This window comes from Stegostoma tigrinum, chromosome 28, assembly GCF_030684315.1.
Source record: "Stegostoma tigrinum isolate sSteTig4 chromosome 28, sSteTig4.hap1, whole genome shotgun sequence".
Classification (NCBI taxonomy): Eukaryota; Metazoa; Chordata; class Chondrichthyes; order Orectolobiformes; family Stegostomatidae; genus Stegostoma; species Stegostoma tigrinum.
In genome coordinates, this window is record NC_081381.1 from 22,439,520 (window position 1) to 22,465,685 (window position 26,166).

Consider the following 26,166-nt stretch of genomic DNA (forward strand, 5'->3'; position numbering starts at 1 on the left):
AACTAGATTGACTTCAGTCTTTTTGCATTTGAAAATTCCTGTAAAACCAGGTTATACTCTCACCTAATGTCCATGTGAAATAACTCCTCAGAAGCCAGTATCCTGTTACCAAGTCACCCTATATTTACATATGGAGAGTCTTTGACACTGATCCAACTCCCTCAGAGCCAACTTTCAGAATTAACAGAACGTCAGACATACCTATTCTTATCTCTCAGCCAGGGCTCCCTGATCGTTCCAAATTAATAGGTAATTCCTATTACCTGGCTGACCTCATCACAATCACTACATACCTCCACATCTGAGTCCAGGGACGTAAGTATTTTTTTGTAGTTCTTCTTGGGGCATTTTAGCTATGGGTCAGCTTCCTGCAACTCTGCCTCTGATATGGGCAGCATGTAATGCATAGTAGCTGGCCTCTTGTGCCTAGAGCGTCTCAGAAAAAAATTGTTCTCTTCGTAAAGAGGCAAAGGCGTTGAGGTGGTGACACCCACTGCATCAATTTCATATTCTGAGGTATCCTCGATGCTTGATGGAAATGGAGAAGCTACAGGTTCCAGAACAGTCAAAAAGGCAATCGAGGAGCTGGGCACACTTTGCTTGCACACCACCAGTGAGGTTGAAACTTTCATATGGCCAATGTGTTTGTTCAGGACTCTTGCACCTACTCAAACTTTATACATCACTGGACCTGACCTTGCACCGGCTGAGTCTCTTACCTATGCAGGGCCATTCCCGTGATTCCTGCATCAAACTTTGTTACCCTGAAGTAAACTATCTCCGTCGCTTAGTAGAGTCTTGAGTCTGGCATTTCACCCACACCCCACCTCCTCCCCCCAAGGTCTGGGGAGATCAGATTTAACCTGGTGCGGTGTCTTCTCCCCATTATCAACTCTGCCGGAGCTATCCCTGCGGTTGCATGAGAGGTGGTTACGAACAGATAGGAACTAGGATGTTTTGGTGTCTCGTGAAGCTGTAGGCTGTTTGTTTAAGTTTGCCTTCAAAGTTTGGACTACTGTTTCTGTCAGACCACTGGAAGATGGATGGTGTGGGGCTGTCCTCACATATTGAATGCCATTCAAATTTAGGAAATATTCAAATTGCCCATTGCTAAGTGATGGCCCATTATCTGTGACCAACAATTTTGTGATTTTGTGTATGGCAAAAGGTGCCCGCAGTTTCTCTATTGTCATGCTCCTTTTTTGACGAATGATCTCTATGCGTATCCAACCACTTTGAGAGTGCATCCACAATGACTAAGAACGTTGAGCCCATGAAGAGACCTGAATAGTTGACATGTGACTGAATCCAAGGTTTACCCAGCTATTCCCATGAACTTAGGGCAGCTGTTGGCACAACTTTTGTCCTTTGGGCATTCTGGGCACTGCCCCACCAATACTCTGTGTCTGCATCCAATTCCTGACCACCAGACATAACTTCTTGCCAACATCTTCATTTTGAAAACACCTAGATGATCCTGGTGGACATCAGCCAGTATCTGGCAGTGACCTTTGCTTGGGGCATTCACTCTGGCTCTCCATAATAATATGCTGTCTTCTACTGTGACCTGGTCGCTTTGGGTCTGAAAAGGTTTCAATTTTGGTGGTGACAGCCCTTTTGTTTCCCTAATTACCACCAGTTGTTTTAGTTTAGCAAGGTCTGGATCTTTCTGCATATGTAGTTTAATATTGTCAGCTGTAACTAGAAGTATGTCTAGAAAATTTAAAATCATTGCAGACTTCTCCAGTGGCAGTAACACTGGTGGTGTATTTGCCAGCAGGAGGAGGTTCAATGCATCTGCATATGCTACCTAGACTCCCAGATGGTGTTCCAACTTATAATTATATGCACTTTGAATAAGAGCCGACCTCTGAATTCGGCCTGAAGCTATGGGCGACAGTGCCTTTTTCTCTTTAAGTAGACCTAGCAGGGGATTTGTGATCCATTATTGTCGCAAATCTATTAAAGGTATTGGTGGAACGTCCTGACTCCAAATATGACTGCCAAACTTTCTTTCTGTCTGGACATATTTACACTCTGCATTAGCCAAAGTCCTTGATTTGAACGTTTAAACGTTTCTCTCCATTCTGCCATCTATGAGCTAATACTACCACAGTGCTGTACAGGGAGACATTGCAAGTTGATACTAGATCTCATTTAGGATTATAGTGCATCAACATTTGAAGGATGATAGCTGTTTCTTCACTTCCCTGAAAGCTATGGCTTGGCTACACGACCATTTTGAAAGCTGACCTTTTTTTTAAAGCGTTGATGTGAAGGTGTCAGGATGGAGGCCAGGTTATGTATGAACTTTCCATAATAATTCACTGATCCAAGGAAAGACCTAAGCTTCGGTACAGATGTGAGAGTTGGGGCACCTTCAATCGCCCTCACTTTATATTACAACCGATGTGACTCCTGGTCTTACAACTCTGTAGCCCAAGTAAGTCACTTGTTATGCCTGGAACACATATTTTTCCCTTCTAAGGTGTGCGTCTGACTGGGCAAAACATACTCCTTATTGGTGATAATGAGAACTGCAGATGCTGGAAAATCTGAGATAACAAAGTATGAAGCTGGATGAACACAGCAGGCCAAGCAGCATCTCAGGAGCACAAAAGTTGACGTTTTGGGCCTAGACCTTTCATCAGAGAGGGGGATGGGGAGAGGGTTCTGAAATACATAGGGGGAGAGGAGGAGGCGGACCAAATATGGATAGAGGAGAAGATAGGTAGAGAGGAGAGTATAGGTGGGGAGGGGATAGGTGAGGTCAAGGAGGCAGGATGAAGTTAGTAGGTGGGAAACGGAGGTGCAGCTTGAGGTGGGAGGAGGGGATAGGTGAGAGGAAGAACAGGTTAGGGAGGCGGGGACGAGCTGGGCTGGTAGGGGGAGTTAAAATGGTTCGCGACTGGGAGGTGCAGTTGTTTATTGCAAACGGAGCGGAGGTGTTCTGCAAAGCGGTCCCCAAGCCTCCGCACCTTCCTCCCAGGTCGTGAACCATGTTAATTCCTCCTCCCATTCCTTGGACGACATGTCCATCCTGAGCCTCCTGCAGTGCCACAATGATGCCACCCGAAGGTTGCAGGAACAGCAACTCATAATCCGCTTGGGAACCCTGCAGCCCAATGGTATCAATGTGGACTTCACAAGCTTCAAAATCTCCCCCTCCCCCACTGCATCCCAAAACCAGCCCAGCTCGTCCCCTCCCACCACTGCATCCCAAAACCGGCCCAGCTCGTCCCCGCCTCCCTAACCTGTTCTTCCTCTCACCTATCCCCTCCTCCCACCTCAAGCCACACCTCCATTTCCCACCTACTAACTTCATCTCGCCTCCTTGACCTGTCCGTCCTCCCCGGACTGACCTATCACCTCCCCACCTATACTCTCCTCTCCACCTATCTTCTCCTCTAACCATCTTTGGTCCGCCTCCACCTCTCTCCCTATGTATTTCAGAACCCTCTCCCATCCCCCTCTCTGATGAAGGGTCTAGGCCTGAAACATCAGCTTTTGTGCTCCTGAGATGCTGCTTGGCCTGCTGTGTTCATCCAGCTTCACACTTTGTTATCTTCGATACTCCTTATTGGTCTTCCCTATTGTTAGTACATCATCCAGATAAATGATGACCCAGGGTACAGCTTGTAAAATATTCTTTATTGTCTGCTGAAAAATTGCACAGGCTGACGATACCCCAAATGGCAGTCTTGCATATTGGTCCAAACCCTCATGGGTATTAATTGTAACAAACGTCCAGGAATCTTCGTCTGAGCACAATTGCAAGTATGCATGACTCATGTCAGCTTCATGAAGGCAAGCCCCCCCACCCGCTTTGTGCTTACATCACCTATGCAAGGGATTGGGTATTTATCAAGCTGCAAAAAGTGGTTTGCCATGTGCTTAAAATCCCCACTAAATTGAACTGACCCATCAGGCTTCACAATCAATACGACTGGTCCTAGCCATTCAACAAACTAGACTGGTTTGATGATCCCTTCGATATCCAGCCCCCTGTTTTCTGACTCTACTTCTGCCCATAAGCCAACTGGCAATGGGCAGGCCTTGCAGAGTCCAGGAATTGCTTCCTGGTTAACATGCAAGGTAGCCTTGATTCCTTGGATAGTCCCTTGACCTTCCTGAAACACTTCTTGGTGTTTTGATTTGATTTATTATTGCCATGTGTACTGAGGTACAGTGAAATGTGTTGTCTTACGTGCTTTACAGGCAGATCATAATGTACAAGTGCATTAGGGTAACAGAACAGAATGCAGGATACATCGTCACAGCTGCTGAGAATGTGCAGAGAGGGATCAACTTTAACAGTAAAGAGATCCATTCAAAACTCTAACAGCAATGAAGAAACTATTCTTAAATCATTTTGTATGCATATACAAACTTTTATATCTTCTGCCTGATGGAAGAGGGTGGAAGAGAGTATAACTGGGGTGGGAATGGGCCTTTGATTACATTGGTTGCTTTCCCAGTACAGTGGGAAGTGTAGATGAAGTCAGTGGTGGGAGACTGGTTTATGTGATGGACTGGGCTGTGTTCACATCTGTCGTTAATTTTGATCAATCTTGGGAAAAGCAGTTGCTATACCACGCTGTGATGGATCCAGAGAGGATACTTTCTATGGTGCATATATAAAAATATGTAAGAATCTTTATGAATATGCTGAATTTCCTTAGCCCCCTGAAGTAGAGGTATTGCTGTGCTTTCTTAACAATAGTGTCAATGTGGGTAGACCAGGACAGACGGTTGGTGATCGTCACTCCCAGGATCTTGACACTTCCGACCATCTCCCCTTCAACATCATTGATGCAGACAGAATGCACCCACCACTTCACTTCCTGAAGTCAACGACCAGTTCCTTCATTTTGCTGATGTTGATGGAAAAAATTTTGCCTTTACACCATGCCTTTAAGCACCCTACTTCCTTCCTGTACTCTGTCTTGTCGTTGTTTGAGATCCGACCTACAATGGTATTTAATTAGGATTTTAGTAAGACAGCCATTTTCTGTTGGAAAAATGTTCAGCCATCAGTGGATCTTTTTCTCAATAAATTCTGCCCCATCGAGCTTGCGCCCAAGCCTGTTACCGCAATCAGTGGTGACTGAACCAGCAGCTTCTAATTAGAATTAGAATTAAAATATCCTTTATTGTCACATGCACTCAAGTACAGAAGTACAATGAAAAGTATACAATGTCACCCACGTGGCGCCATCTTAGATACAAAGTATCTAAGATCAGATCTCAGATCAAAATACAGAAATAAAGGGAAAAAGTAAGGAAAAGTTATATTACTTATTATTTTCCTAGTATAAGTTAGTAAAATGAGAATTAAGTTTAAAAAGATAAACGTTACAGTCTTTCAGTAGAACTTTGCAGGGGTCTTCCAACCATGGGTCACCCAGGCTCGCAAGCTGCTGACTGCCTGCACTGATCGCCACCCCAGCAACCGCTCTACTCTGCTTGGGCCTCCAGCCTGCTGGTCGTCCCCGCTTAACTTGTTTTCCACTTAGGGACTCTGCAGCCTTTAAGAAACTAAAGTCGAAGTATCCATAATCTGTAGATGTTCTCTGGTATAGGTTTTCAGTCTAGCTGATGTTTTGTCGAAACTTAATGGTTGGAGTCCAGAGTGAATTTTGTTAAAGCCTGGTTCTGCAGTCATTGAAAAAGCCACGTCAGTCTCAACCAGTATGAAAATCAAGTAACCATTTAACCAGAAATTTATTTTGATTGGTTCTGATTAGAATGTTGCTAAGCAATTTAACTGTTTCAAACTACATGTAGGTAGACTTTCCAGGGCATGCGCTCTCCTGGATACCAACATGTGACTTGTCTTATTCAATTTAGGTCTAATGGAAATCTTTTGCTGTCTCAAATCTGCACTCAGGCAGCAACTACAATGGTTTGTTAGCCTGGATCCTGAAGAAAATTTTAACTGTTTGGCTGAGGCTTGCCTCTGTATTGCGATTTTGCTGTGGGCTGACCTAGAGGTCCTCTCTTCAGGATATGTACTAAGTGAGGCTATGCAAATGCTTTCAGTCAAATGGTATTCCACAAGCTCAGCAGGATTGGCTTCCACTTCCATCTGAATACTTTGCAACTCATGTGGTCCACTTGTTGCATTTTCCAGTGACAAAGCCAGTTGTAGTGCCTGTTTAAAATCCAGTTGCATGTTTACATGATTAATCCCACATATCAAAGGATCTCTCAGCATCTCATTAAGTAATAAACCAAGCCTTTGCCAGGCATCTTAACCTAATCAAAAATTCCAGTACGGATTCCCTTGTTCCTTGAACTGCTGAGTAAAACCAATAGTGTCTCAGAATTAGAAGAGGCTGAGGGTCATAATATTCCTTAACTAAATGGATGAACTGTTGCTAGGTTTTAGTATCTAGTGCCTCAGGGAAAGTTAGATTCTGAAAAACCGAAAAAGCTGCAGCTCCACAAGCTGCCAGGAGAATTACTCATTGCTTTTGATCTTCCTCAATGTCATTTTCCCAGAAAAAATAACATTCTTTCTTCATACTGGGCCCAGTCTTCGCCAGCAGAATCGAATGAGTCAAGTTTTTCAAATAACGGCATGATGCCAGAAATGCTTATCCTAACTCAAAGGCGACTGTTGCAAATGAAATTCTTCAGAAATGTGCTTTTCTGTCATCACCTCTGAAAAACTCCACAGAGAACAGTATCCCATCACTCTTTATTGTCATATGAAGAGTTCCTGACACTGATCCAGCTCCCTCAGAGCCAACTTCAGACTGAACAGGATGTCTGATACTTTTGTTCTTATCCATCAGCCAAGTCTCCCTAATTGGTTCAGATTAACGTCCCCAAACAGAGAACTTGTATTCTTTGAGGCCCGCCTGGCCAACCTTGTTACAATTACTATACGTGCCCTCATACTACTAGCAGGTCTTACGGGATAACAATCCTAGATATCTTTTGAGAACTTCTCCTCTCTGCATTATTCGTGGGCACTGAGGCTGTTTGTTACACTCTGGCTGAGATTAGCTAACTGGACACAACAAATCAAGCCTGGAACATTCCTGATCTTTATCTCAATCCCTTGAACAATTGATATTGGGGCAAATTGCAATATGGCTTTAAGTAACTTTTCTGTGTGTGCCTGAATGATGTCATTGAGTTGTAGATGGTATTGTTGCCTCGTTGCCAGTCCAAACTACTATTGGCAGATCTATCAAGTACTTTGACATTGACCCATTCCCTAAACCTTGTCTATTTGTGCTTGTCTGCTGCTAACTAAACTGATTTATGGGTATGAATGCTATTCTTTTCAAGTTTACTCTGTCTCCACCCAAGCCCATCCTCCATATCTGGAAAAGCCTCTGCCACGCTTCCACCTAATCTTCTCCCCGGCACCAGATGCCGTTGCTATGGAGACAGGGACGCTACATGCTGGGCTGCAGTAAATAATGTGGTTTCACAATAGCAGGCCACTCCTCACCAGATCCCTGTGGAGTTAAAAAAAACACACCAGGTACAGTAATAAGCAAGTGACGCTCTTTTTAAATATTGAGGAGTTAGTGTCTCTATCAAAATGAGGAAGAAAAGATTAAAAGAGCTTAGGTGGAAAAGATTTTTCAGAACCATTGGTATTAAGTTGATGTGTTGTCGTACTTAATTCACTCAAGGCGTAATGTTCAGTGTTTAGAATTCTGAAAGGAAGTTTAACTGTTTGTGAACAGCTACTGTACATTTTGTTGTGTCTGAAGCAATGCTTGATTACAGTTCTTCCTGTACTTTCCAGATGGTACGCTTACTAAGTGTGCTTCCTAATGTGGAATTACCATTTGTACTGACATGATATTTGTGGTTGCATTATCCAGCCTCTGTTGCCCTATAAATTGCAGGATGTGCAGCAATGAATTATATGTTTGGCTTCAGCACTCCTGACCTGAAGGCAGCAAATTAATCCAGAATTCCAGTAACAGGTTGGGATCCATGATTTGTGGTTGAATGTGTAGACGCACAGCTGAATTTAGGCTATGAAATGCCCCATGAATGAATCTCTCTGCTGGCTTTTCAGACCTGTGCATGAAAAGTTCCCAGTTTGAATTCCTGAAGACCTTTAGAATCACATGCCAGTGAAATTGGGCACCTTTGGGAAAAGCAGGGAGAAAAGTTCAGGGAACAGAGAGAAAAAAACTATTTGTTATGTTCTGTTCCATGCATTTGATTTGTACATTTTAAAATGTCATCTTATTTTTGAAACCGGTGAACACATTGCACTGACCGGAACTGGATTGGCCAAAGATACTTTTCTCTGCATATGGTTGAACCTTAAGATTTTTGCCTTAAATCAATTTATTCCTATCCTGTCAGTGGTTAAACCTTGTAACCCATGTTGATCTATTTATTTATTAAACGTTAGGTAACGACGTAAAATATGTTATTTGAATTGTTTCCTTCTTATTTGTCTGAATTTACTTCTACTCCTGTCTAATTAGAATTCAGGGCTTACTTCAAGGTGGTGATTCTCAAACTTTACCATGCAGCATAATACTTTAAAATATTATGGCTGTCCTAGCAACTCGCTGCAAGTATTGATAGATGGAAAGATATTTGATGGTTCTGTTGACCCAGAATTCCTTTGAGGGATATCCAACCTGAAAGACTATGTTCAAAAGTAACAGAGCATATTATTGGATGGTGATAATGGGAACTGCAGATGCTGGAGAATCCAAGATAATAAAATGTGAGGCTGGATGAACACAGCAGGCCCAGCAGCATCTCAGGAGCACAAAAGCTGACGTTTTGGGCCTAGACCCTTCATCAGAGAGGGGGATGGGGTGAGGGTTCTGGAATAAATAGGGACAGAGGGGGAGGCGGACCGAAGATGGAGAGAAAGGAAGATAGGTGGAGAGGAGAGTATCGGTGGGGAGGTAGTGAGGGGATAGGTCAGTCCAGGGAAGACGGACAGGTTACATGTCAAGGAGGTGGGATGAGGTTAGTAGGTAGGAGATGGAGGTGCGGCTTGGGGTGGGAGGAAGGGTTGGGTGAGAGGAAGAACAGGTTAGGGAGGCAGAGACAGGTTGGACTGGTTTTGGGATGCAGCGGGTGGATGGCGTTGTTACTTCTCGTAGATTTACAGCAGATTTACTACTATTGCGTTTATATTTATAGTGATCACAGCTGACGAAGTGAAGTGACTAGAACAAGTACAGACAATTGTGGCAAAATAAACTCTGAGAATTAAAAAATGTACTGATAATTGATGTGCTACTCAAATAGCAAAAATATTGTTTCTAGTACTTTTAAAAGTTGCAAGTTTGTGGAATACATCAGCATGATGTTTTGCATGTTTTAAAATTGTTTCAAAGTTAGTATTTAAAAACAGAACTGAAGATCTGCTTTATTGTATTTTCTTATCATGTTGCAAACATTTATTCACAAAGTTTTAGGCAGCTAATGTAAGGAATTTGAGTCATTTGGCAAGCTGTCACCCAGTATTTGTAAATCACTCTCTTAAAAGGGCACCAACTTCATTGAACAATATTCAACCAACATTTTTCCTTATAAGAGATGAGGTTATTTAATATCATTTAAAAACTGTACAGCAAGTTAAATCAGGTAAGTACTGAGTAGATGTTACTAAGTCTGAATTTGAGGGGTCTAATGCTAACCCACTAGGTAATCATACATTTTTCATCTCATTGTTTATGCAAGCAAAAAGTGCATAAGTTACTGGATGAATCAAATGACAAACAAATCAGACTTTCTTGTTAAGGGTGACACCTTCCATGTTGAAGGCTGTGGCACATTATTTAAAGTTCAGTTGCTGCAAGCTAGGAAATTCCCCTTATTCTGTGAGGTTGCCTCTAGTAAACCAGCATTGAATCTGAAGGAAGCCATTAATGATGTTAAAATTTGCAAATAGGAAGTCTCCATCCAGCTCAGTAATTCTGAAAGTGGGTTACCTTTTCGAATGTCCTTGCCCTTTCGAGCTGTCCAGAAAATTGCCCTATTATCCTTATCTTCTGACTCAGAATTCCTGTCTCTCCTGCTGTTCCACTTTGTTAAACACTTTCCTTTCTTTGGGAAATCAGACTGTAGAGAGCACCAGAGATAATGGGAACTGCAGATGCTGGAGAATCCGAGATAACAAAGTGTGAAGCTGGATGAACACAGCAGGCCAAGCAGCATGTTAGGAGCACAAAAGTTGATACTTCGGGCCGAGACCCTGCATCAGAAAAAATGCTGTTTGACTGGCCATTGCTCTGTGGAAATGTGAAAATTTCTTAGAGGAAATATATGTTCAGTTTGGTGAGGGTAGTCTTTATCTACCACAAACCATCCTTCTATATTAGGCCAAGGGTTATGAAAAGAGTCAAAGCAGCTTCCGAACTATCTTGCATATACTATCAAAATGTGGTTGTAATGATCACAAATGACTTGAACATGAACAAGAGGAAAGGAATCCCTTTCTATTTGTCAACATTGCTGTTTGGTTAATAGGGTGTTTCAAGTTAATGAAAGTTCAAGCAATTGATGTTACTTTTTACCTGCGAGAAGACAGCAGTGGCTGAGAATCCTGTTGCCCCATCTGTTTGACTGGCCATAGCCATGGCAAAGGAATGAGAAGGTGGGCTCTGGTGAGCGCTGCAGTAGTTACATTCCAATCCACTTATGAGTAGATGATTGTGAGATGCCACAGAGGTCCTCAGTTATTCCATCAAATGAGGACAAAATTAAGGGCAACTGAAACCTTGAACTCCTGGAATGGGATTGCTGCCCAATCCTTCTGAGCGTGAGTGCTCATCACACAGCTGGTGTAAGAGTGATATGATGGGTTGAGACATTGTTAATAATCTTCAAATTTGGAAATACTGTAGGGCATTGATAAAGAAATTAGAATGTTGTAATATTTACTCATGTAAGGTTGGCAAGCAAGTTCTATATAATTGAGCATGAGACAGTTGCTAGGATGTGGCCTTGCAAATGCACCGTCTCCCTCCACAACCACTGTGAAATCTGCTGCAATAATGATGTCATTACTGTTTGTATTGTTGTAATCAGGACACTCACATCTTTTGTAGTGTGCACCTTGGCCAGTTGAAGCTGTGATGGCAATAGCTCCAAATTTGTTGCAAATCACCCTCCCCAACTGATTGAGACGGATTTTGCAACAACAGCTTAGAAAAAAAACAAGCAAGGCCCTGACTGCTTTAAATTGACTTCTACGACTGACCCTGTGGGTGACAGTGATGTGGATCCCTAGATTTGTGTTGGACCAACCACCTGACTGCAATTGGTGGATCTCAATGCTGGCTTACGCCTAACACCAATAGTGCATCCAATAAGTAATTCAGCAGCAGAGCTCTAGCCAGGGGTTATTTAATACTGCCTCAGTGATAGTGAAACCATGGATACTTTCTGCCGTATGGATGAGCAATCAAAAGATTAGGATGAAACAAATACAAAGAATGCTAGAGAAAGTCAACAAGTCTGGCAGCATCTGTGAAGAGAAGAACAGAGTTAACGTTTCAAACCTGTCAAAATTTCACATCAAAAGCTTCTATAAGTATACAAAGGGGAAGAGAGCAACTAAAGTGAATTTTGGTCAATTGGAGGATGAGACAGGGGAGCTAATTGTGAGGAGCCCAGAAATAGTGGAATCAGTAAATCAATATTTCGCTTCAGTTTTCATGGTGGAGGAGGCTAGTAACACCCCAATAGTAACAGGTAATACAGAGGTTATAGAAAGGGAGGAACTTAGAACAATCGTCATGACTAGGGGAAAAAGTACTGAGCAAACTAGTGGGATTAAAGACAGACATGTTCCCAGGACCTGTTAGCCTACGTCCTTGGATCTTAAAGGAAGTGGGAGCAGAGATAATGGATCCATTAGTTGTAATATTTCAAAATTCCTTGGATAGGGGAAGGGTTTCGGTGGAATCGAAAAATACTGGTATAAAGCCCTTTATTCAAAAAGGGAGGTAAGCATAATGTAGGAGACCGCAGACCAGTCAGTTTAACATGGGCTGTGAGGACATTGTTGGAATCCATTATTAAGAATATAATAACAGGACATTTGAAAAGTCAAGACAATCCATCAGAATCAGCATAGTTTTATGAAGGCTTAGTTGTTTTGACTAATTTGCAAGTTCTTCAAAGATATAACAAGCTAGGTGAATAATGGGGAACCTGTAGATGTAGTTTTCTGCATTTCAAGAAGGCATTTAATAAGGTGTTGTATAAAATGCTAAACTCAAAATAATATCATGTAATGTGAGAGGTAATTTATTCACTTGGATAGAAATTGCTTTCTGTTAGACAGTCAGTCAGATAAAGAGATTTTTTATCTGGGTTGGCAAGATGTGATGAGTCAGGTGCCACCGGTTTCAGTTCTTGGAGCCCCAACTATTTATAATCCATATTAATAACTTGGATGCAGGGATAGAAAATACCACAGCCAAACTTGTGGATGACACCTAAAATAGGTGAGAAACCAAGTTGCAATGAAGAAATAAGATATTTACAAATGGATACAGATATGTTAGGTGAATGGCAGATGAAGTTTAATGTGGATATGTTTGATGTTATTCACAATGGTCAGTGGAACAGAAAAGCAACTTATTGTCTAAGTGGAGAAAAACTTAAGACTGCTTCAATGGCAGGACCTGGACCTTGTTCATGAATCACAGGAAACTGGTATATAGATTCAGCAGATAATAAGGAAGGCAAATAGAATTTTGGCATTTATTGTTAAAGCAGTGGCTATGAAAGTGTAGAAATATTGCCATAACAATACAAGGCATTAGTGAGACCGTATCTGGAATATTACCTACAATTTTAGTCCCCTTACTTGATGAGGGATGTAGTTGCACTGGAAGCAGTTCAGAGATGGTTCACTAGATTGATTCCAGAGATGAGGGGTTTGTCTTATGTGAATCCTGTTACTGTACCTTATAGATGGTTTTCTGGAACTTTCTATACTTCTGGCCAATCAGGGTGACACACTTAATAATTTGAAACAATGTCAATCATTTGAATGGCTTACCACAGTTTGTTTCTTTGCGTTAGCAGGATGCAGTGCTTTTCTGTCTGGGCCCTCCTTTGGTTAGTGAACAAGTTGTTATAGGTATGTCTGTCCCGGATGACTGTTGCCCTTTACCTTATGCTGATGTCATTCGCACCTGGCTGCTATGTTTACACTGTGTTTGGAGTGTGGATTTTGTGATTTACTTGGCCACTGTACCCAGTGTTCCTTGCTTTATGGCTAAGTTGGTAATCTGTGTTTTAGCAGCCGAAGGCTGCTATAAAGGTGACCTTGAAGGTGGATGCTAATGCCTCCATGCTCCACCATCCTTCCAACTAGTCAATAGCAAGAAGTCGATGTTATGTGGTATATGCAGAGCATCCCAGAATATATTGCATCTGTAGTAAAACTGAATACACGGCTGCAAACTGCAATGCAAGTAGGAAACCAAAGAACTGTAACAGGAGTAGGTGCTACAACCTGTAGGTGTTAGTTGACCACCTTCACAAGACTTGTCTCAAATGTGGCACTGCCTGTGCACTTGATTAAGTCAGGACTAAAAGCAAGGCTGCCTTGAAGGAGATTCACATGCCACCCTCCAAGAATCTCACCAGAGGCAAAAACAGCAAGAGGAGCAAGAGATGAAGGAGTCTTCAGAAATTGATGAAACCCCTCAGCTCCAGACAAAGCAGGGTAAAATGGAAGAAGAGGCAGAAGCAAAAGAAGGGGTAGAGCAAGGAGTGTAAAGGAAAAATCTGAACAGAAGAACACTAAGAAGGGGAAAAGCTGCCGTCCAAGCGATCAGCAAGAAGCAGTAGATGGCCTAAACAGTTACCAGCATCTCCTTGGATGAGGGTGGACAAGAAAGCTTCATTTCCTTTACCTGAACGGCAGAATGGTGGCTCAGAGGCTAGCACTGCTGCCTCATAGTGCCAGGGACCCAGGTTCAATTCCAGTCTCAGGTGACTGTCTGTGTGGAGATTACACATTCTCCCTGTATCTCTGGGATTTCCTCTGGGTGTTGTAGTTTCCTCCCACAGTCTAAAGATGTGTGGATTAGATAGATTGCCATGCTAAGTTACCCATTGTGTCCGGGGATATGTAGGTTAGGTGGGTTAGCCACGGGAAATGCAGGGTTACAGGAATAGGTTAGGAGGACGAATCTGGGTGGGATGCTGTTCAAAGAATTGGTGTGGACTTGTTGGTCCGAATGGCCTGTTTCTACACTACAGGGATTCTATGGATTCCTTGGAAAGCTGCCACCAACAAAAACAGTAGCAAAGCACCGAGGAAGTAAAGGAAATGAAGAGCTCACAGCTGAGAAACATTGCCCAAGCACCGAAGGCCCCAAAGAACACAGTCTGAGGGATGCCAGGTGCAGTGATGTGACAAGCATACCCACTCTGCGTCACTGGGATGTACTTGTCAGGAGTCAGAGTGGAATGACAGCACCACCTGAGGTCAAGCCAAAACTTCCCAGCTACCTGCTTCCCCTGACATCACCCGGGTGTGACACTACTTGCTCATAGGACAGAACAAGGCTGATATCTTAGCCCCCCAAGTGTGCTGTTTGTAAACACCAAGACTGGAACAGTTCTGGCTTTTTGTACTCCTTATTGGGGGAAAAAAAAGTTTAAATGTGTTTTTTGATTGTGACTGTAAATGTGCACAGCATTAAAGTCATTGCATGTTGCACTCTACCTTGGGTTACGTGATCCGCGCTGATAAATTTCTATTTTAGTTTCAGGTTTCCAGCATCTGCAGTTCTCGGTTTTATTTAATGTCGAGGTTAACCTTCTGTTTCTGCAGGAGTGCGAGTTATCACACCTCGGCAGCTATATTGATTCGGTCTTGAAGAAATGATTGCTGTTTCCCTGCCTGGGTATTCTGCTGCAGGGAGGAATCTTCACCAATTTTGTTGAGGGCAGACGCTGCCTTGTAGCAAATGTAACAAAACGTCCCCATAATTTAATAAACGTGGATGTGCTGGCTCTAAAGGTAAGCAGTTGGCCAACTTGCAGTGGCAGCCATTGCTGCTAGCAACATCCAAGCCATTCGTCTGGGTGGTGACTCTGTTTGTGTCATTGATTCTTGGCTGGATGATCAGGAAGGGCCAACAGCGAACTGTTCCCCATGTCCGAAATCCTGATGGAAATGGAAAAAGATGTCAAGCTGCATGACATTTTGAACAATCTGCAGTGAAGCACAGCATAGATACCCCTGGTCACTGCTAGACTGGTCATGGCTAGAATAATCTGTACGTTCCAGGATAACTTTCTTGTTTTTGTCCTGAGAATTCACGGTTCGATCCATTGACATTGAACCAGTGTTCTTCACCAACCATAGCATCCAAATAGCTGACTGCCAACGGGAAGACTAGCAGGATGCTAGGAGGAGATGGAAACTGAATGTGAAACTATTGATCTCAGAAAACACCGAAGAACTCAAAAGGACTCTTGGAGGCTCCAACACACTAGAAAGAAGCAATAGTTTGAATATCAAGATGTTTTGCATTCTCAAAGGTGTTTGGTGTAAGAGAGACAGGTGGAAATGTCCCCGGTCTAGAAAAAAATGCAGAATCTGCACCTGCTGCAGACAATGATGATTGGTACCATGGAAGATCTTCAGAAGATGAGAAGCCAGCAAGATTTGCTCATTATCTTAATGGCATCCAAGGTAATCTTTTGGTCCATGGTCCGCTCTTTGGAGCAATATGAGCAGTACATCTGATTCTTCCAGAAGTTTGTAGTTGGCACTGCTGCCTCACAATGCCAGGGACCCAGGTTTGATTCCAGTCCAGGGTGAATTACTGTGTGGAGTTTGCACGTTCTCCCTGTGTCTGGATGGGTTTCTGCCAGTGCTCTGTTTTCCTCCCACAGTTCAAAGATGTAGAGGTTAGGGGAATTGGCTAAGGTAAATTGCCCATCGTGTCCCAGGATGTGCATGCCAGGTAGGTTAGCCATGGTAAATGCAGGGTTACGAGGATAGAATGGGGTGCTCTTCAGTTGGTCGATGCAAATTTGTTAAGTCAGATGGCCTCTTTCTGCACTGTAGGGACTCTATGATTTATATTCTATGCTTCCAGGTTACACAGAGACCTCCTGCGATCAGCAGCCTGAAGGAAGAAGACCGTTCAGTAATGTCATCACAATCTGACATTTTGAGGATAAGCAGTGCTTTTACACTGGATTGTAAAAGTTGTTCCATTTGTTCCTGTCCTTTATCACACAGGTCTTAAGACATTACTCTGGAGAGTCTAGTCAAACCACCGACTCTAGAAAAGTTTAATGAAGAATTCAAGTTCTTTGAAAAGAGTAAAATTCCCAGAAGAATGGCTTAATTGTATTCATCTCTGTGGTATTTGATCAACTGGGACCTCCTGGAGGTAAATGATAATATGCTTTTGGCTGATAGCATGTCGGAATCCTTGTGAAAAGACATCAATCTCACCTTCTAGTGGAACGGGGAGAAAGCTAAAATAAGGAATTGACATCTTACTGATGAATATAAATTACAAAATTCTATCCAAGGTCATTGTCAGTTAGGTCAAGTTTACTGCAGAGTTGGTGATTTAGCCTGACTAGATCTGCACATTATCCTGCAGAAAGGTCTTTGAGAGCCTCGCACTACTCAGGGATATGACTTCCTATTGATCTACAGTGGGATTGGACAGCTGACAGATGATCCCTGGATGAGGAGAGAGCCTTTGATAGAATATCACACACATTTATGATGGATTATTCTGAAAAATAGAACTTGGGGAGGGAATTTGCCATTGGTTCCAACTCCTGTCCTCAAACATTTGTTGTGCAGTTTCAGTCAAAGGGTGGGAATCATAAAGCTTTCTGGTCTAATCTGGAGTTGGGGTGGTATCCTCTCACCTGCCATATTTGTGCATTGAGCCTTTTGCCAAGTCAGTCAGGAAGGATGCAGACTTAGGAGAGTGACTATCCCTTGCAGCAGAGAGTTGTGGGATGAAGCTTCCCTGTACATGGACAATGTTGCTGTGTTTGGCTCGTTTTCTGCTAGTTTTCAAAATCCTGAGCATCTATATCCAGTTTGAACTGCGCTTGGGAGCTGAGATAGATCAAGGAAAGAGCGAGGCCATGTCCTTTCGGAACAGGGCCAACCAATCCCTTGATCCTTTCACTATCAGCTCATATTAACCTGAAGGTGCAGGAGACATTGTTTGGAGAAGCCAAAGAGTAGGCTAACAACTGGGAGGGGTGCATTGCTGGGTAATGCAGAAACCTGGCATGTGAGAGTGACTTTCACTGTTTGTCATGGATAAAAACCTGCCATCAGGTGTGGGGTACTCTGTGTTGCTGTATTTGGCCCATTCCCCAAACTTGAGTTGCAGGGTCACCAAAACCATCTTTAGCTTTATTCTGTGGGTTGAAAATGGATTGAGTCCAGAAGGGTACCATGTCCAAAACCCAGGGTGGTTAGGGGAAATCTGTCCACATCATCTACACACTGATGACTCCCTTTACATGTGGTTGTTTCAGCTGTGCACAGATCCATGGTAGGTGTGCAGACACCAAGTGTCACTATGTCTGAGGTATTGTCTGTTCTCAGTATAATGAAAGATATGTCTGGCCACAAAACTGCAGAATGCTCCAAGTAATTTGTCTCTACTGTGTCACCTGTCCTTTCTGGAAATGTTTGTATAGGAAAACATCTTTGACCATAAGTCCTTCAGGTGGAGGTCAGCATCAATCATCCTATAGGCCCTGCAGGGAAAGAAGATGATTGATTCTGTCAGATGGTTTTCTGAGCAGGTTGTGGAAGTTATTTGGTAGAATGTCTCATTGCCAGATTTTTAAACAAGCACCAAGTTGCAACTTGGTGTGGTGAGAGGACATTCCCTATCAGATTGTTCAAGCACACCTGGAGCCTGTGCCCATCTGATAGCCGTGGTGGTGAGGAGATGATGCGCATATTCTGCAATGTGCCTTTGCAAAGAATGTCTGGAGAGAATTGCTGCAGTTTCCCAGAGGCACAAACACCCATTACTCCAAGACAACCACCATTTTAGTGAAAGATGCTGTTTGATCTGCTCAACCTGCTGATCCACTTCAAAGAGTTATCTTCAACTGTGTTGCAAACTGGCACATTCCAACATCAAGACTATATGCTAAGAGGTGCTGTAAAGCTTGGGACAGCCACCACCTGTAAAGTTACACTGGGGAAAGGTCATTGTTTAAGGCCTTTCAGCCATAGTATACCAATGGGCTGGAAACATAGAGAACCCCTTGGGCTATATGCTTGTCACTGATCGATTATACTAAATGCCATATGGATTGGGGCACCTAAGAGTACAACATGCTAAAATGGAAAAATGTTGTATTTTCCATAATGACCAATATGAAATATTTTGACGTGCAGTTTATGCTTAAAGTATCTCTGCAAAGTCATTTTCCGTGACAGAATAGAAAGATATACAAAATTCCTGCATTGTACTTTTAGGAAGGTGTGTTTGAATGCCATGCTTATAATGAAGGGACAACATAATATCCTTCTTGAGTTGCTTTATAATGATTCTGAAGGGTGGTCACCTGGAAATTCATTTTTATTCTTCCATGGGATGTCAGAATATCTAAAAGGCCAGATTTGTTATTCATTCTTCTTTACTGTTGAAAAAGTTAGCATGAATTACCTTCTTGAACCGCTGCAATTTTTCAGTACATCCCACAGTTCTTTTAGGGAGGGGTTTCCAGGATTCCAATCCAGTGACAGTGAAAGAATGCTGACAAAGTTCTAAGTTAGAGTGGTCTTGGAAAGAATCTTGCAAATGATGGTATTCCCACACATCTGCTGTTTTTGTTCTTTATGTGATAGAGTCAGAGCATGATGAAGACAAATAGAAACTGGGCACTAGAGAGAAAGAACGTGCATTTTTATTATGTATTTCATGCCTCAGAACATCCCAAAGTGCAACGTAATCAATTGATTACATTATTTTCTGAAGAGTAATCACTATTGTTATGTAGACAGTTCAGTGGTAAATTTGCTTATCGGAATGGATGAGGGACTTGAGTTACATGGACAAATTAGAGAGCCTGAAATTTTCTTAGAGATATTAAAAATTATGTAGCTTTCGGCAGTCTTTTAAGACCTGCAATACCACACGATTACTTAATTCAAATTTGGAGCTAGCAATAGTTCTTCACAGTGGTTCTGCCCATTGCTTTCACAGCCCATTCGATTTGTTGTACCTGGAAAATAACAGGGTTACGGGGAAGTCAAGTGCATTAAATATTGCACAACCTGTTTTAGGCTTGAGTTGGGCAATGAGTTATTGGAAACTGCCCCAATGTAGACTGCCTGTATGAAATTTGAGTTTCTCATTCCTGTTGTTTGTTAAATGATTTGAAAAGCTGGCAGTTTGCAAAAATTCAGACCCGGTTATCTGATTTGCTAATTAATTGGTAAGATAAATGGATGTTGCATCACTGAGCTCAACAGTACATCACAAGTTAACTCTACAGTCTCTGGGTAGCAGTATCTAAAATTAGCAGTTAAACCTGGAGGAAATTGGGTAGATGAGCAATTAAAATCCACTGACTTACCTCTGAACCAGGAAACCCAGTTCAAGTCCCACCTGCTCGAGAAGTACGAAATAACATTTTTGAACAGGTTGATTAGGAAATATAATAAAATCAAAATCCATTGAGTGCTGCTAATAGCTTCCAATGTTCCACCATAAATGCTTTTTGCAGGTAGTTACACCACCTGCCTACCTCCAGCAGATGAGACCCTGGTTAAATATGCACATTCAGAGCTATGATATCTTTGGGCCTGACAGGAAGTTTTAACTCTGACTGGAGCAAGGAAGCTGTTGTAGTCTTACTGCTAAAAAAATGGCTTGTCAGAAGAGACCTTCAAGACAAGTCTATTCTGCTTGAACTTTTGGGACCAGAAGAAACAAGAATGCACTTTCAATCCACAAGGAAAATTTAGACCAAAGCAGATGGTCCCCTCATGGATTTAATTCTGGTGGGCTGCCATGGGTTGTCCAAATTTCCACAAGCTGGCTGCCACTGTCTATTTCCCATCTATTTGATCAGGAAATATCCCAGTTAAAAAACTAAAAAGTTCCAGCTCATTGTCATATTTTGCTTTACAATGCTTTTGTAAGATGGTTTAATGTAATATTACATTAAAAGTGATACAAATATAAGTTTTTGCAGAAAATACACTGAATGCTGGAGAAACTCAGTAGGTTTGGCATCTGTGGAAAGACACAGACTCTTCTACAGAACTGGGTTGACGAGTAACTTTATTGTGCAAAATTGACTGCAAGTTAAAATCTATTTACATGTGGAACTTTGAAACCTCTTTTTGATTAGTTTGTTTTAAGTGAAATGTTTTTGTTAACACCAGTTTCATTTATTAGAATAACAGCAGACAAATAAGGTTTCCCTGCTCCTATTGTGGTTGGAAACTGTATGTGTTCCATGCATTGAATACATTCAACATTTAAAAGGTTCAAGCAACAAATGTTATTGGAGAGAACTGCTATGGATAGAGGTTAGAGGGTAACATTTATTGCTTCTGAAATACTTAAAATAAACTATTGAAAATAAATCAGTATCTACTTATAGGACTAAAATGGATCAATCCATTCTATTTCTGTTTCATTTCTGGTTAGTGAATAATACCAATTTAACTCCATTTTGATTTAGACCCCTCCCCTTCTCCCTTCCTATCACTCACCTTTGGTAGTCTGCGTGGTCCTTAACAGGATTTGCATTTAATTTAATAAATGGAAAGCATGTGATTTACTGGTGACGGTTAATAGGTGAGAAAAAGAAACAGGTGAATTAAAGATGGGAAAAATATCGCTCAGTTGTGTGTCAGAGCACTTCTGAATATATTTTAAAAAGCCAGTCCGTAATTTTCTTGTGAACTATGGTGTCTGTCAGATTGTTTTTTTTTTGTTCGTTCAAGATCAAGTGTTGGAGGGAATCCCACAGAAAAGTACTCTAATGTGATACATCAACTTTTGGAATACTTTGCCTAGAAAACCTACCTTTGACCTAATATTGGTGGTGTGCTGGTGAGGCATGACTTGTAAAACCTCTTCCTTGTTTGCTGAAAGAAATTGAATTGGGCCCATTTCCTATGCAGAACATGTTCTAAGAAAACCTGATTGCAAAATCACTGTGTCTCCATAATCAGACCCCATAAGGGTTAGTGGGCAATTAGTGTGGAAGGGAAATCCCAAAGTTCTTGAGATTAGCATATAAGGAGATAATGATCAAAGCCGACAGAAAGGTGAATATGCAAATGATGAATGATTGGAGAAAGATGAGACCTCCGTAATGCACTCAACATCATAGTTCCTACTTCCTGGGGCTACAGCCACCTTCCTCATGGACTGGAAATGGCAACACAGTTATGGATAGAAGGGAAATCAATCAACAACTTTTCTCCTTGACAGACAGTAATGCCTTCAGTATGTTCCAGTGGGCACATGGATAGAAAAAAAAAAGTCCTGGTTGTTTTAGAATCCATAGACTATTCTCTGCATCATAGCTCTGCACCAAAGTCTATTTTTCATCATTGGGAATGTGAGTTTATTAGTGGACAACTTGGTGTTCAGCAGAATGTTTTCAAGAGAGACAAATTTGTAACACCTTGCCACTTTTCTCCATTCCTTCCTCTGAGGAGGTTTGAGGCCTCTTGTATGTTTTTCACACTTTCTCCATGGAACACAGAACTATATTTAACACCAAAGGTGGACTCTTCCCAGCTCTTGAACAAAATGGGCAGTGATGAGTCAGTTGAGAAAATGTAGCAAGGTCAGAAAATTGCGATTCTCACTGTTGGGGAAAAAACCCTTATTTATCTTCCTGTTAAAATTTCAGATGAAAATCTCACTAATGAGGCCAATTTGCATCTATTTACATCTCAGTATTACCTATTCTCCCCTTATTTGTGTGCAAGCTCCTATTCTCACACACATAGTGGAGAGAAACTAGACAACAACAATTCCCAACAAGTCAGACTTGGTACCTCGTGCTCCAACTTGCTGTTTGCTCCTCCAGACTTGCCTCTTGGCCAGTATTCCCTAACATCGCTGATCATGCTCCATGTGTGAAGACAGCCCACATTCCCTGTCCATGGAGGTTAGGCCTTGGACACCCACCAGCCTTATCACATCTGTAATTCATTTATGATTCAGTTCACTATTTTAATACTGAACTTTGGAGCTGTCCAACATCTTTCATTGCACTGTTGTTGCCTGTCTACTTTCTGCACAGGGACAAGCAGACAACTCATGCATTGGAATGCATCTCGTGCACTCAGGGTTCTTTGTGCTCTGTTTGCACTTACTCTCTTTTTGTGCTTACTTGTTTACAGCATCTCTGTGTTGCCTTGCCTTTTTTTGCATTGTCATTTCATTCAGAACTTAGACTCACAGTACTGTCTTGCCTTGCCGTTTGGCACAGACACCAGGGCAGGCAGCCTGTCATGTTTGCCTGCAGTGATCAGTCAAGCGAGTGGACATGTAGCTTACATCACACATCAATGTGACACCTCCAGCATTTGTGAACCCCTTTAAGGGGTTATTGCAAGCATATACAAAGGCACATACATAGGTACAAACTGAAGTGACCTGTATTTACTGAAATCTGCACATGAAACAATGCAGTGACCAACAATGTTAAGTATAAATCCTTGTCACAAGCACTCTTGACTATATCATTGGTCATTACAAATTGATCATAGTCTTCTGTGTGAAACAGAGTGAACCTCGAGTGACATTAAAGTTACCACGTACAGGCCGTAATCACAAAGGCAGTTCAAGGCCTCGTAGGCTGCACAAGGGCACACAGCTGATTTTCTCTTACATTGAACAGTAGGTGTTTGCTAACATGCTCCAATACACAATGTTGCCTCTCTTGAGTGATAGCGGGGTGTGGGGCAAGGTTTCAAAAATTCTACAGCACTTGCAACTATCTACTTTATTTGCACAACATGATTTGTGTTGTGTAGAGCAGAGTAATGTCCATTATGTCAAAAATCCATTGCAGGCATTCTGTGTCCCCCTTTGTTGAAATCCTCTGTGTCCAACTGTATCAAGGACTGTGCTAAACTGTACTTTATTTCTGATGTGAATGCTGAATGCTCATACACATTACTGAGGCCCTGTTCTGTTTCTGATATTCCCCACATGAGTTAATTGGAGCTGTGACCAATAAATCCTGCCACAGTGATAATGGGAACTGCAGATGCTGGAGAATCCAAGATAACAAAGTGTGAAGCTGGATGAACACAGCAGGCCAAGCAGCATCTCAGGAGCACAAAAGCTGATGTTTCAGGATTAGACCCTTCATCAGAGATCCTGCCACAGTAGAGTTTAACATCGCGGTGGCTGCAGTTCTACGTAGATGCAGAGAAATTGAGGAGGAACAAATGCACTAGCAAGTTCTGAATAGACAGCAAACTTCAGTGATTGCCAGCCAATCTCTCCATGATGAAGTCAAAGCTGAATGTTCCCTCACTTGGGTGGGAGTACAGCATGCCCAGGGTTCATCTTCCTTAGTGCCATTTCCTCTATATGAGTGAGTTGCAGTGTCACCATATAATAAGGATGACCTGGGACACTGCCACAGAACTTTGACACTTGATGGAGCAGGATTTGCAATCTGAAGGGGTGGGTGGCCATCCCATTCGAGTGACAGTCAAGGTGACAGCTGTGCTGAATTTTTATGCAACTTTCTACTTACAAGGACTCACTGGAGAACTGTATGGAATTTCTCAATCCTGAATCCACAAATGTATAAAAGATGTTACTGATGTAATTTGAGACAGATCATACTATTCATCTCCTTTTCGCTGTGTCAATGTCAATGCTGCAGCATGGACAGCATACTTTGCAAACATAGCTGGCTTCCCCTAGGTGCAAAGCACTATAGACTGTACACCCATGTTCTCTCTAATTTCTCCAGCCACTGTGCAGACCTCTGAGGTCCGTCTACAGTGGCAGCTGGAGAAACCGGAAGTGAATACATCAGTGTGGCATCAGCAATGCATTCAGCTTGCATGGACCCTTTGAGCAGCAGCACAGTTCAGGTGGATCCTTGCTGTACATATGTTGTTTTGAGAGCACCAGATCAGAAAATAACTGACTTTATCATCAGAAAAAGGTGGCATTCCAGCTAATGCAAGTTAATTGTGATCATCAGTACCAGTCAATAGGATCAGTACACATGATGTTCCCACATTGAGCAATGACAGGATGTTATGCTACTCTGGGAATTAGGGAGAATGTAGCATTCCTTTAAACAGGGTTCTAACTTCAATGGTACTAAGGATGGGTGGCCTTTGTGGCTTCATTCTTGTAGCTGCAGTTACTATGGCAGTCAACTGGACAGGCAGTGGTGCAAAATAGCAATATGTTCTTGAATGTGCAATTCTGTTTGGGGGCATGGATGACATTTTATTACAATGTGCCCTCAGAAGCTTTTGGTTTTGTTTCCCTCCCCAGTACGTGTATTCTGACAGATTATTCATGGCTAGTAGTGTTTGTCCCACCTCACAGTTTGGCATTAAATGTGGTGTTGTTGACTTGAATCCCAAAAGGTCCCAGCAGCAGTGAGAGTTTCTGCCTCTGGTTAAGAAAAGCTAATGGGAGAAACGCACCTAAGAGCTGTGGGGCATGCATGTTAAGGTGAGCCGTTGAGAATAGCATGAGATAACTTGTGTAAGTTCAGGGAGAGAAGCTGTCCATTAAACTCCCTGAAGTTGACACTTTGCTAGCTTCTGGTAAATTTCAGCCCCAGATGTTACACTATGGAACAGTGGATGCAGGATTCAGATATAGAATTTCTCATGGTGCATTTTTGGGAATTGTCCTCAACATCCACTTATAGCAATTGCAAGTCCACTACTTGAAAGTTGTCAGAATTCCCTTCAGCATTGATGAGTGGTGACAACTCTCAGGAAATAATATGAAAAGAGTCCACATCAGAACAAGTTGGTCATAGACTATTGGATATAGTGAGCTTGATGGATCATGACTGTTTCAGCAATTTTGAGTGCTACTGATCATTTTTTACCATGGGTGGGTCCACTTGCCAGCATGTGCCAGCAATGTTATTTGCACCTATCGAAGCATTCAGGAAAGTTGGAAGTCTAACACACAAGTATGCAAAGCATCACTTGAATACCAAGTCCATTCACAAATCTGTCTGCTGTAAATGACAAATTAAGTATATCATTGCCTCATCCAACTGTAAACTCATGCATAACAATAATCATCCATTTCAGAAGTAGTAAATTAGGCTGAAACATTTTAATATGCAAATAGATAGTCACTAATGCAGTAGAGTTGTTTCCACAGTATAAACTTGACACTAGAATGTTAAAGTATGAGTGGCATGGTGGCACAATGGTTAGCACTGCTGCCTGACGGGGACCTGGGTTCAATTCCACCCTTCGGCGACACTATGGCGTTTGCACATTTTCCCCAGGACTGCATGGGTTTCCTCTCGGTGCTCTGGTTTCCTCCCACAGTCCAAAGATGCGCAGGCTAGGTGGATTGGCTATGCTAAATTTCACATAGTGTTCAGGGATGTTTAGACTAGGTGGGTTACAGGGGGGGAATGGGTCTGGATGGGATGCTGTGAGGGTCAGTGTGGACTTGCTGGGTTGAAGGGCCTGTTTCCATACTGTAGGAATATAATGAAAAACACTTAGGCACCTAAGACGTTCATATAAACAAAGCCCTGAGCACTCTGCATTTTTCTGTTTGTGGACTCATATCTTATGAGTAACAGTAGTATTAATGAGACAGTTCCAGACATTTTTGAGACTTATTGGAAGTATTGATTGTTTATTCAGCAAACGGCCTGTGTAATAGCTGCAAGTGGAGAAGGCATGTGAGACTTACCATTTGAAATCTATCAGACTTTTTATTCTATAGTCACATCTATTTGTTAATGCATTCTGCTAAGCAGTAAAGTGAGACTGAATAGACTGCTGACCTCTGGGTGAGATTATTCATAACACGGAAGGTGAGTACATTGATGCAGCCTATGCTTTTCTCAGCAGCTTATTATACTGACACAGTATGTTACAGAAGTGATCACTCCAACTTGTTGCAGGCATGACCAAAACTCAACAGAATTTCATTCAAGAATTAGCATGCA

The 26,166-nt window shown here is 42.2% G+C and overlaps 1 protein-coding gene across 5 annotated transcripts in view; it reads left to right on the forward strand.

Annotated features, from left to right (window-relative positions):
* tp73 (tumor protein p73) overlaps positions 1-26,166 on the forward strand; it is a 240,321-nt gene that overhangs the window by 63,148 nt on the left and 151,007 nt on the right. Inside the window, exons 1-2 of one of the 5 annotated variants that reach the window (XM_048561880.2) lie at positions 7,446-7,501; positions 16,235-16,388. The exons of 3 other annotated variants lie outside the window; for them this stretch is intronic. The gene's annotated coding sequence lies outside the window, so the exon portion shown is untranslated. Of the gene's footprint in view, positions 1-7,431; positions 7,502-16,234; positions 16,389-26,166 lie in introns of those variants that run through there. One more of the 5 variants, XM_059655628.1, reaches the window with a different exon arrangement.